The sequence below is a fragment of the Theropithecus gelada genome, chromosome 3, assembly GCF_003255815.1.
Source record: "Theropithecus gelada isolate Dixy chromosome 3, Tgel_1.0, whole genome shotgun sequence".
Lineage (NCBI taxonomy): Eukaryota > Metazoa > Chordata > Mammalia > Primates > Cercopithecidae > Theropithecus > Theropithecus gelada.
The window spans coordinates 157,435,079-157,447,828 of NC_037670.1; the positions used below are offsets into that span (position 1 = coordinate 157,435,079).

Consider the following 12,750-nt stretch of genomic DNA (forward strand, 5'->3'; position numbering starts at 1 on the left):
AGGCACAGCACACAGTACACAGTGGACAATCATCAAATGGCAGTTGCCACTCTCATATGATGATTCTACTGTCTCTTTTGACTTCTGGACAAATTCTATCCCATTTTAATGTATTTAGCCATAACAGTAAAATATTATCGTAATTTAGTATAAAATCCCTTTTTGGTACCTACTATATGACAGACAATGAATTTTGCCCTCATAGACTTTTTTTAATTTTGAGACAGGGTCTCACTCTTGTTGCCCAGGCTAAAGTGCAATGATGCGATCTCAGCTACCACAACCTCTACTTCCCAGGTTTAAGCGATTCTCGTGCCTCAGCTTCCTGAGTAGCTGGGACTGCAGGTGCCTGCCATCATGCCTGGCTAATTTTTGTATTTTTAGTAGAGAGGGGGTTTCGTCATGTTGGCCAAGCTGGTCTTGAACGCCTGAGCTCAGGTGATCTGCCCACCTCGGCCTCCCAAAGTGCTGGGATAACAGGCATGAGCCACCGTGCCTAGCCCTCATAGACTTTTATATTCCAGTGCAGGAGACAAAAAACAGAAAAAAAAAATACTATAAAGAAACACAAATCAGGAAAAGGACAGCTAGGAAGAGAGAACAGGAAAGAAAGAAGTGTTATTTTAGGCAAAATGACCAGGGAAATCCTCTCTGTAGGGTTATTTGGGAAAAACTGATAGTAAGAGGGAGTCACCGTGCAAAATATGAAGCGCAAATATTCTGGACAAGGAGCTATAGACACAAACAGGTTTGGCAGCTGAAGTGGCTGAAGTGTTCAATGAGAGGGTGGTAAGATAGGAGGTCCAAGTATCAGAGGGTGTAAATGTGTAACAATAGGTAGAGGACTTGAAAGTCAGAGAAAAAGACTTGGACTTTACGCTAAATCTAATGAAGCCATTAGAGGGTTTTAAGCAAAGAAAGTGACATGATTCAAAATACATTTTTTAAAGCTGACTAATGCTGCTTTGTGAAAAACAGAATCTGGCGGACAAGAATAACCCCATAGAGGTGACTTTTTAATACTACACCTGAGAAATGGTAATGGCTTACACCAGGGCTTCTCGGCCTCGGAGCGATAGCAACATTTTGAACTGAACAATTCTTTGTCGTAGAGGGGCTGTCCAGTGCACTGTAGTATGTTTAACAGCCTCACTGGCCTCTGCCTATCAGATGCCAGTGGTACCCACAATGTTGGGAAACCTAAAAGGTCTCCAGACATGGCCAGAAGTCCCATGGGGAAGGGAGCAAAATCTCCTGCAGCTGAGAACCACTGGCTTAGCCTAAGGCAGGGGTGGCAAAGGTGAGAGGTAATTAATTTCTAATATATTTTAAAAGCAGAGACACTAGGACCAATTCACTGGAAAGGGGAAAATAGGGACATAAAGGCAGGAAGAATGAATTTGGAATCATTAATAATAAAAATTATTTGAAACATTATTTTATCTTAGGACCAAGCTCTGTTGAGAATCTGTCTTTACAGTTAATATTCTTTCTGTTACGTAGAAACACTGACATTTATTTATTTATCTACTTATTTATACCTGACATTGATTGATTGATTGATTGATTGACTGATTGAGACAGAGTATTGCTTTGTCACCCAGGCTGGAGTGCAGTGGCGTGATCTCAGCTCACTGTAACCTCAGAAAGTTGATGAGGGTTACAGAAAGTTGATGTTACCTTCAACTTTCTGTTACCCTCAATTTTCTGTTAGACTAGCATTAGCCACATTTTCAGTAGTTTGAGGAGAGGGCTTTTCTAAGGCAAACTACGTAAGGCAAACCTATGTAGGGCTAAATAACGTAAGTTACAGAAACTCACTTGGGCTCCTTTTCTTTAATTCTATAAAAACTGAATTGTACAGCTGACAGATATATTCATAAAGAAATGCACAATTTCCAACATATTACAGCTAAATCTAGAGTAATATTAATTTTTACCCACCATTTGACAGTATTTTGACAGTTTTATTTCAAAACATAGTCATGTGAGTTAAAAAACAAAACACAAAAAGTCCTTTCATTTGTGAAATTCTTTTCAATCTAAATTCCTTATTTATTGAGCTCCATAATTAAGGCATAGTCTACTGGTAAAACCCATAAAACATAAATCTACAGGCCAGGCACGATGGCTCACGTCTGTAATCCTAACACTTTGGGAAGCCAAGGCAGGCAAATGGCTTGAGCCTAAGAGTTTGAGACCAGCCTGGGTAACAAGGTGAATTCCTGCCTCTAACAAAAATACAAAAATTAGGCAGACATGATGGCATGCACCTGTAGTCCCAGCTAATCAGGAGGCTAAGGTGAGAGGATGGCTTGAGTCTGGGAGACAGAGGGTGCAATGGGCTGAGATTGCTCCACTGCACTCCAGCATGGGCGACAGAGCCAAATCCTGTCTCAAAACTAAGAAAGAAAAGAAAGAAGGAAAGGGGAGGGGAGGGGAGGAGAGGGGAGGGGAGGGGAGGGGAGGGGAGGAGAGGACAAGGGAGGAGAGGGGAGGGGAGGGGTTACCTTCAGTAACCGCATCAAAAGAAGGTCAGGGCCAGGCATGGTGGCTAACGCCTGCAATCCCACCACTTTGGGAGGTCAAGGTGGGTGGATCACCTGAGGTCAGGAGTTTGAGACCAGCCTGGCCAACACAGCGAAACCCCGTCTCTACTAAAAATACAAAAATCATATGGGTGTGGTGGCGGGTGCCTGTAATCCCAAGTACTCAGGAGGCTAAGGCAGGAGAATCGCTTGAACCCGGGAGGCAGAGGTTGCAGTAAGCCAAGATCACGCCACTGCACTCCAGCCTGGGCAACAGAACAAGACTCCATCTCAAAAAAAAAAAAAAAAAAAGAGCATTCAGACAGACATATAATAGATAACATTACTGCTGGATCAGAAAATAATTTAGCCTCTGAAACACAATCTAATCGAGTGATGGTAAGTATGGGTGGCTCCAGATGCAGACTGCCTGCGTTCAAATTCCAACTCCTCTGCTTTCTGGCTATGTGGCTATAAGCAAGTGACCTCTGGGTTTCAGCTACCTCATCTACAAAGTGAGGAAACCAGCAGGTCAGAACCTGCCCCATAGGGCTGCTATGAAGGTTAAATAATCACATGTGCAAAGGGCTTGGACCAGTGCTTAGGACAAAGGAAGTATTCAAAACTGTTAGCTATTACTATTACAAATGATTACTTACTATTACATATTATTACTATTAGTAATATTACTTTTCTTAGGCAAAATCTTCTTAAATGGCATTTATTATCAGATAGACAGTCTACTTGAAACTATACATGCTGACATGGGAAGAGAGATCACAATATATGACTGAATAGAAAAAAGCACATTACATAATATGCTCATTTTGTTTTAAAAAAAATGATAAATAATCTAGGGTATGAATGTATAAATGATTTTGGAGAGGGCAAGAATAAGGGAAAAGAGGGAGAAAGAAAACTATTCATCTGTATTTACTGAATTCCTTTAATAGGTATGTATTTCCCTGGTAATTTTCTTTTCTTTTTTTTTTTTTAAAAAACAAACCAACACAATATCCATGTTTTCAGTTGTTTGAGGAATGACCTATCCATGTCAAACCTACCTGGTTCTGTAGAAATAATGAAACAGTTGCAGAAACTCTGTTGGATAAGGGTTTCTTAACCAGTAGACACTTGTCACATCAGCGATTTCAGTTGACTTTGGTGGGGTACTTTTTTGGTATCATTTGGTTTTAATCCATCAAACCCATCAGGAAGTCAAAATGCACTGTAATTTACAGATTTTTGTGAGATTTTTGTTTTAATCTAAATCAGTATTGACAAAATGGCACCAAGAAACAGGAATTTAAAAGATCTATTCTGAGAAGTTGTGAAGAAACTTGAATTTAAATCATGATTGAAGCATTTACATGGTTAATCTGTGTTTTAATGCTTTATACCTGACACCTAAATCACTAAAATTGTTTGGGGGATAACTCAAAAAAAGAAAGAAAAAAAAAAAACCTTTCAAATGAAATGGTTGCAGCCTCGAGGATTCAGATTGTTTTTATGTAAGGAAGCAATTGTAAATAGCATATAAGTAACAATTGCTCCCATCGTGGCTGAATATTTTGACAGAGAAATTCAATATTCTATTTCCAATGGCAAACTGTCCCAGCAGCTAAGTTTTTAATTGATTTCAAAACATCTAAGTTTGTAGACCAAATGATATGACTTTGACTATCATACAAAAGGCTAATAAATACTAACAGACACTACAAGCCAAAAACCCAGCATATCAAGCAATACAAATACATAAAATAACAGAATGAGCCAGTCTTCCATTTTAAAAAAACAAAAGTCTAAGAATGAATATAGGGAGAAATGTAAAAATTTTTCCCCTCTGCAACCATTAATTAAAGTAATTCCTGCACTTCTTTATTGCTTCCTAACTCCAAGAAAGAGGTTAACAAATTCCCCCACCGTGAAAGGTGCCCAAGTTGCTCCACTGAACTCAGGAAATCGCTAGTGAGCACACATGTGTCTCAGTGACCAGCAGCAGATCCTCAACTCTAAAGTACATAAGGCAGAGTACCAGCTGCTCCACATACTCCCCACTGTGCCATTAAGAAAAATGTCCCAATCTTAAGCTAACAAGAACTGAACTCATGAGAAATTTAAACTGCCACTGTCACTGAAAATGTGCACAAACAAGCATTTAAAAGTCAGGTATAGGGCCAGGAGCAGTGAGTGACTCAAGCCTGTAATCCCAACACTTTTGGAGGCTGAGGCAGGTGGATCACTCGAGGTCAGGAGTTTGAGACCAGCCTGTCTAACATGGTGAAACCCTGTCTCTGTTAAAAATACAAAAAATTAGCTGGGCGTGGTGGCACACACCTGTAATCCCAGCTACTTGGGAGGCTGAGGCAGGAGAATCACTTGAATCACTTGAATCCAGGATGTGGAGGTTGCAATGAGCTGAGATTGTGCCACGGCACTCCAATCTGGGCGACAGAGCCAGATGACGTCTCAATAAATACATACATACATACATACATACATACATAAATACATAAATAAAGTCAGGGATAGCATACATAATAAAAAGAATATTAGCTGTAAAGACAGGTTCTCAAGACAGCTTGTCTTGGTCCTAAGATACAAGAATTTTTTTAAATACTGTACAGAGTAGCTGTCTAGATCTAATAACCAGTAACACAAAACAGAGGTCATTTTTAAGAGACCTTTTATTTACTAAAGGTTTAGAAGAGAAAATCCAAGTAACTGTTTGATACTTCTTCCCACAATTGTAAATGAAAGACTTTAAAGAAGGTATTCCCTGTTCATACAGAAAGTAATACTGTAGGGTGTTTCAATGCAAACACTTGGATTCAAATCCGAGCCCCACCACTTACTTGATAGATATGACCTTGGTATATTACTGTGTTCTTGCATCACTATAAAGAAATACATGAGGCTGTATAATTGGTAAAGAAAAGGTGTTTAATTGGCTCACGGTTCTGCAGGCTGTACAAGAAGCATGGCAGCATTTGGGGAGGCCTCAGGAAACTTTCAATTACGGCAGAAGGGCAAGATGAAGTAGGCACATCTTTTATGGCCAGAGTAGGAGGAATAGAGAAAGGGGAGAGGGACTACATACTTTAAAACAACCAGATCTCATGAGAAATCTATCACAAGAACAGCCTTAGGGGGATGGTGCTAAACCATTAGAAACCACACCCATGATCCAATCACCACCTACAGGCCCCATTTCCAGCATTGGAGATTACATTTCAACATGAGATGTGGGTGGGGACACAGAACCAAACCATATCACTTGGTAAGTTTCTCACCCTGTTTCCTCATTTATAAAATGAGGATAACAGTAATCCCGACCCAATACAGGTGTTATATAGTTGAAATGAATGAAAATATATAAAATGCTTAGAGCAGTACTCAGCACACAGTAAGTAGGAGATGACACCTGTGTTTGTTAATGTTTGTACATTGTAGTTAGGCATATGGGTCCTATACTCTGAAATCGTTTTCACAGATTAGATGTGACTCCAGTGTGCATGTTCTATGTGTACATCTGTATCAAACCGCAAGGAAAGTTTTCAAAGACAAATGACAACTGCTTCAGAATAAGAACGGGACACAAAAGAACATGGTTCTCTCAATAAAGTATTAAACAGAAATTTAAGATGGGCTACTCCTGTTTAACAGTTTGCTCCAACCAAGAAAAGAAGCGGGGTAAGGTTATTACTTAAACAGGAGAAAGTGCCAATGTTTGGAAGTATTATAATCCGGAGAGAAAATTTACACTGGATTTACAACTATGTTGCCCACGTTCCTTTTTAGCTTGAGGCTATATTGGCAAAGCTATGAAGGTCAGAGGGGAAACAGGGACTCTCTCTGAATATTCTCCAGTATTTCCAGATACTGCACAGAAGGACCTCACACTCTTCTCCAGTGTTCCTAACACATCATTACCAACAGGATCAAAAGATGGCTTCCAGAAGGCCCAGGACTAAGAAACAGCCAGGGCTAGGCCCAGCCTATGTGGGCCACTGCCCATAAATACGGACTTCCGGATTAAGGAAATCAACAACAGCCCACTGTCCACCCACCTTTTAAAACAGAAACATAATCGAGTCTATTAAACAAATGCTCTTTGGGTAAGGAAAGTACACTCCTCAGACAAAAAGTGTCCAAATTTGAGAGAAAATGATCTTGATCAAAGTTTTCTTGAAGAAAGCGCCAGTTAGCACAAGGGCCTGGGTCTTTAGGAAGGAAAAAGAAGAAAATGGTCTGACACGGTACTAAGTCCCTAGTCCTAGCTTTAACCAATCAGCACTTAAATCAGCTTTACTTTGGGTTCCATGTTGCATTCCCTTTGAAAAATGTTTACGTAAAGATGAGAGCCTATATGATTCTATCACTTCAGCAAAAGACTGGGTAGAGCTATGCGGCAGGCCAATTCTAATCTAGTTCTGCTGCTAACTGAAAAACATTACCTGTGTCTAACTCAGTCATCTGTTTTTATAAATCAGTGATAATGCTGACAATAAACATTAATCATTTATGCAAGGAATAATAAATGACTGAGTACATTACAACTCCACATGCCCAGACCAAAAAGTAATGGAGACACTTCAACAAGACTATTACAGCTATAGAACACTGAGAAACCATTTCCTAGAAACTTCCAAATGCAGAAATCAACTTTGGCACAAACGATTTCAAACACCGCACTTCACGAGAGAAAACACTATAATTACTGTCAAAAGAAACATGTGAACAAGAAGTGGTCAAATATCACTGCTGCTATTACAGCCAGTAAAAAAGTTAGATGTCTATGGCATGCTTGATTGACTCTGGTTTTCCAGGTTTAATATTAACATGTAACAATATCTTCTCAAACAGGATTTACAACAGTGTAGCATCAGTAGGAAAGAAAATTGGATTTGGAAAAAGAAAACAATGAGAATAAAACAGAGCTGGAAAATCCAAACTTCTATCATTGTTGGTTATAAAAAAGCAGTCGACTATTAAAAATAGAAAAGTGCCACTTGAAGAAAAACAATGAAAGCAGCAGATGGCACAAGATTCCAATACCTAATACATACACAGCACTTCCAATCATCTTCCAGTGAAAAATACTGGGTGGCTAGGACGTGTTCTTCCTACTACATTCAGAACTGGTTAGGTCTTTTTATCAACTGGTAAACAGAATAAAATGGAAAAGTATGAGTATAACAAACAGCAACACAATAAAGCATTAAAAAAAACAGCAAAAATAGGATTAATAAGAAAAATAATCTAAAATAGTGGGACTTCTGTACTACAGAAGGATCTCTTAAATGTTGGAGTATATAAAGGAATATTTTGGAAATAATGCCAACAAACTGTCTACTACCTCCACTGAAGCCTAATGAGCCTGGGAAATATGCTCACATCACAGCAGGATGGTATAGGTAACACCTGGACATCAGTTGTGTGTCGCTGAAGAGTTACAACTCAAATTTCTGCAATAACCTTCTTTGCAACTATTTATAAATTACAAGAAGTGAAATTCATTTGCCTATGTCAGTTGTGACTGCATTGAGAATATACTGATTGCTAACTGAGCTCATAAGATCATTTCAAAACTATGCCTTTATAAGCCTTGATCAATACTAATTATCAATAGTACTCATTCCTTGAAAAATTTTTTTAATTACTATATACCTAGAAATTACATGCAGGTTGAAGGTATGTAATTTTCATAACTGTGTAATTTGCGTCTATGACAGGAAAACGAGTGTACAACACTATACTAAATTAAAAGAAAGATTTATAAGACAAGTATCTACAGTCTCTGGTCAGTAGCCAATTTCAAAGACATAATTTAAGTTTTTATTTTAATATAGAATAGATATATGCCCACATACATAATATAGAACTGCACCTTCTAGAAAAAAAGGCTATCATGATTTTCCAGACCCAGTGATTCTTTCAACTGAACAAATACTTGTGAGACTTTACTATGTGAAAAGAGCCATGCTAGGTGCATGATTTCTTTTTTTTTTTTTTTTTTTTTTTTTGAGACGGAGTTTCGCTCTTATTGCCCAGGCTGGAGTACAGTGGCGCGATCTGGGGTCACTGCAACCTCCGCCTCCCAGGTTCAAGCGATTCTTCTGCCTCAGCTTCCCGAGTAACTGGGATTACAAGCATGTGCCACCACACCCGGCTAATTTTGTATTTTTAGTAGAGATGGGGTTTCACCATGTTGGTCAGGCTGGTCTCAAACTCCTGACCTCAGGTGATCTGCCCACCTCAGCCTCCCAAAGTGCTGGGATTACAGGCATGAGCCACCATGCCCAGTCACATGATTTCTTATATTATGCATTTTAAACATGATGTTACCCACAAAACCCTGTTTGTTTCAGTACTCCTTCCTCCTCCTTTTTTCTGCTTTTTCTTTTGCCTTTTTCTGCCTTTGAAAAAGGCAGAACATATGTAATAATAAAATCAAGATAAATTATCATATATAATGAACTTAAACAGATGGTACCATCCCTATAAATTTCACCATTACCATGAGAAACTAAAAGGTACAAATGAGTTTTAAGCCCTTGTTTGATGGTATCAACAATGCTATCAATGGAAAAATAAATGAACTACACTATACTCTAACCCAGATGGTTGATAAAATTTATGACTAACTTATTAAACCACTCATTAAACCAAATTGATTATTTTAAGTCTTACAAATCTAATGTAACTTTCCAAATAACTAAAAGTGAGGGAAAAATCTCAACTAATGTATACTGAAAAATAGCAAGCAAGTAATCTTGGTTGACGTACAGTTAGTTCCAACATTAAGCAGTTACTCCCTTTCTTCTTGGTTTCTTGAAAAAAAAAATGTTATTATAACTGAAACACTTTCACTTGCCTTTATAGGTAAAGAGGTGAAATTCAAATGCCAAAGGTCAGAGGTCAGAAGTAGTCACATTTTTCTTGCTGTCAAAGACTGACTTTTGGAGGTAGGGCACAGGGGAGAAGTAAATCACATTTTAAAAGTCTATACTCAAACTATAGCATATTATGTCTTGCTATATTGGTCTACACAGTTACAACACAATATGGTCAGCTATAATCCAAACACACCATTGAGTATCACAGCAAAAACAGACTGCTGACAAGAGGCATTTACGCTGGATTCTCGGTACACTGAGTAACTATTCTGTCTACTAGATGTTTTGATAAGCAAAACCATGATTTCAAATTAGACCCAAAAATTTTAGTGTGTGAACTAATCTGTCAGTGATTTCTGGGGGGCATGATTTGTGGAAGCAAATCACTTAAGATCCCCATAAAACAGGATAAATCTATGATAAAATGAATTGGGAGTCCATATGTAAATGTTTTGTGAAAATGAAAATATAACCTATATAGTCAACATGCTGATAATTAGCAACTGTACTGTCACTATGGCCTTAGTGAGAAACCTCCTCTAAGGCAACTTTTAAGTATGGAGGTCTGCATAGATTTAGGAGTGGAGATTTAAAGGGGTTGGGGTAAATTTTAGATGACCTAATGAAATATGGTCAGTTTCAATGATTTTGAATGGAATCTAAATGTATGTGGCCCTACCAGTCACAGATGCCTAAAAAGGGCTTCCGCATTAAGTAGAAGGTAAAGCAAGACATTCAAGAAGTCATTCCAAGTTGACAGATTTTATAGTCTGGAGTGTATATGGACTGCATTTTATCAATTCTAGAATGCATATTTTTTCACGTTTTCACAAACCTAAAAGCATCTGAAAATTGCTATCTGCCAGGCGGCAGTGCTGCTGCTGTTGTCATAGCTTGCACAGAAGCATCAAAATTTGCAGAACTGATGTCAGCAGCTTGGAAAAATTCCAGGAACAAGAGTGGAGTAATCTTTTAAGGAATGTTGTGTCACCGAGGTTTTGACGGCATAGAATATGATAAAGACATTAAACCCTGAGTCCAAAAGCGATCCAGAACAATTAAATTCAATGTAGGCTGGTTTGAAGAATACCTTAGCCCTGGGTTTCTCACTATTGGTACAACTGACATTTTGAGCCAAATACCTTAGCCCTGGGTTTCTCACTATTGGTACAACTGACATTTTGAGCCAAACAATTCTTTTTTGGTGGAGAGAGAATGAATGGGGGGGCGGGCAGCGGCAAGTGGTAAGGACTGTCATGTGCATTACAGAATGTTAAACAGCATCCCTGGCCTCCATTCACTAGATGCCAATAACACTTGACAAGTTGTAACAACCAAAAATGTCTCCAAACATGGTAAAATGCCGCCTGGGGACCAAATGCTCTCCCAGCTGAGAACCACTGCCTTAATCAATTTATTTTGCTTACTTTTTCCTTCTTATGAATGTACATATGTTGGCCAGGCACGGTGGCTCAAGCCTGTAATCCCAGCACTTTGGGAGGCCGAGGCGGGTGGATCACAAGGTCAGGAGATCGAGACCATCCTCACTAACACGGTGAAACCCTGTCTCTACTAAAAATACAAAAAATTAGCCGGGCGTGGTGGCGGGCGTCTGTAGTCCCAGCTACTCGGGAGGCTGAGGCAGGAGAATGGCATGAACCCGGGAGGCGGAGCTTGCAGTGAGCCAAGATCGCGCCCCTGCACTCCAGCCTGGACAACAGAGCAAGACTCCATCTCAAAAAAAAAAATATATATATATATATATACATACACACATATATACACACACACACATACACACACACATATGTTTTCAAAAATTCAAAATTAGTGTTAATGAACTGTTTCAATAAGAAAATCCTAAGAGATAAAGTACTGTGTTAAAACTTGCAGCAGTATTTTTCATAGGGTACATCAAATACACTAAAATCTTAAAATCAGTGGCATGCAAAGAAATTCAGCCACCCAACATCCGTTCCCCCTCCTTATGGGATGCTCGTCATGATTTTCTGGTGGGGAACTATTTCCTCACCACACACAGTTTTAGAAATATCCAGTCTTCCCCTTGCTAACGGTTCTCTAAGTCTTCCATTTGTTTCTTTTGAGCTATATATCCTTTACACTCCTAAAAATTTCCTTGCTTTCTAAGCTAATCAGAGTTAAGTTTCAGTCTTCCAACTAAATAAATCTAACTGAAACAAAGTGCTTATTTCAACTATGCTGATAGAAGACATTTTGGAATATTTCCCTGCCATAAAATTCACAGGCCTGTTTAAAATTGTACTACTTTTCCTCACCACTCATCACATGTGTAGAGCGACTAGAGGTGTACATGAAACAAGAATTGTTAAAACTGTGTCATGGGGTATGGAGATTGACTATACTCCATTTTTCATGGAACTTTAAAATTTCCATTTAAAAAGGGTTACAACGATAATAGCTATTCTATAAAGAAAAATATCACAATCGAAATTAATTCCAAAGTCCTTGTCGAACAAGTTTCTTCAAAACATACGTAGACGCCTATGTCCAGATATTAAGTGCTTCAGAACTGGTCAACAGGTTTGTGTGCATTTGGAGGGAAAAAAGAGAAAACCTGGCACACAGGACACATACCGTATGAGTAACAGTACAAAGGCAAGAGGAGCCATTTTCTAAAACTGCCTACAAATCTCGATTCAATTCAGGTAACACATACAATAACATATACATGCTCTGTGACTCCAAAAAGTTGCTGCTAAAAGACTGCACACAAAACCTTCTTAATGCTGTTTCTGAAGTTTCTTCTCTGGTAGAAAAAAAGAAAGAAAAAAATAGCTATTGATTCTTCCAAGAACTATCATATAGATGAACACACATTTTTTGCCAAGATTTGACAGGTGGAAGTTTTCATGAAGGAGGCTTCAAACTAAACATTGTTTAAAAAGAAAAAATAATATAAAGGCCACACCATCCTCTGCTCTCCTTAAAGGTGACAGAAAATAAATTCTTTATCAATAGTCATTTGTCCAGGTTACAGCTAGGCTGCCAACCCCCTTCCACCTGAGATATGAAATTGGCTTTCACTGGCGCCTTTTACTCATCTCATCTGCCCTTTCCCTTTCATAAGCCAAGGCAGAGCAAATGGAAGCTGAATAATAGGAGGAGGAGGAGGAGGAAGAAGGAGGAGGAGGAGGAGGAGGAGGAGGAGGAAGAAGGAGGAGGAGGAGGAGGAGGAGGAGGAGGAAGAAGGAGGAGGAGGAGGAGGAGGAGGAAGAAGGAGGAGGAGGAGGAGGAGGAGGAAGGAGGAGGAGGAGGAGGAGGAAGGAGAAGGAGGAGGAGGA

At 39.0% G+C, this 12,750-nt stretch overlaps 1 protein-coding gene across 6 annotated transcripts in view; it reads right to left on the reverse strand.

Annotated features, from left to right (window-relative positions):
• The window catches only part of CHCHD3 (coiled-coil-helix-coiled-coil-helix domain containing 3), a 294,734-nt gene that overhangs the window by 220,581 nt on the left and 61,403 nt on the right, over nt 1–12,750 (reverse strand). The window contains exon 4 of one of the 6 annotated variants that reach the window (XR_003118585.1): nt 12,126–12,215. The exons of the other annotated variants lie outside the window; for them this stretch is intronic. The gene's annotated coding sequence lies outside the window, so the exon portion shown is untranslated. The remainder of the gene's footprint in view (nt 1–12,125; nt 12,216–12,750) is intronic. 6 annotated transcript variants of the gene reach the window in all.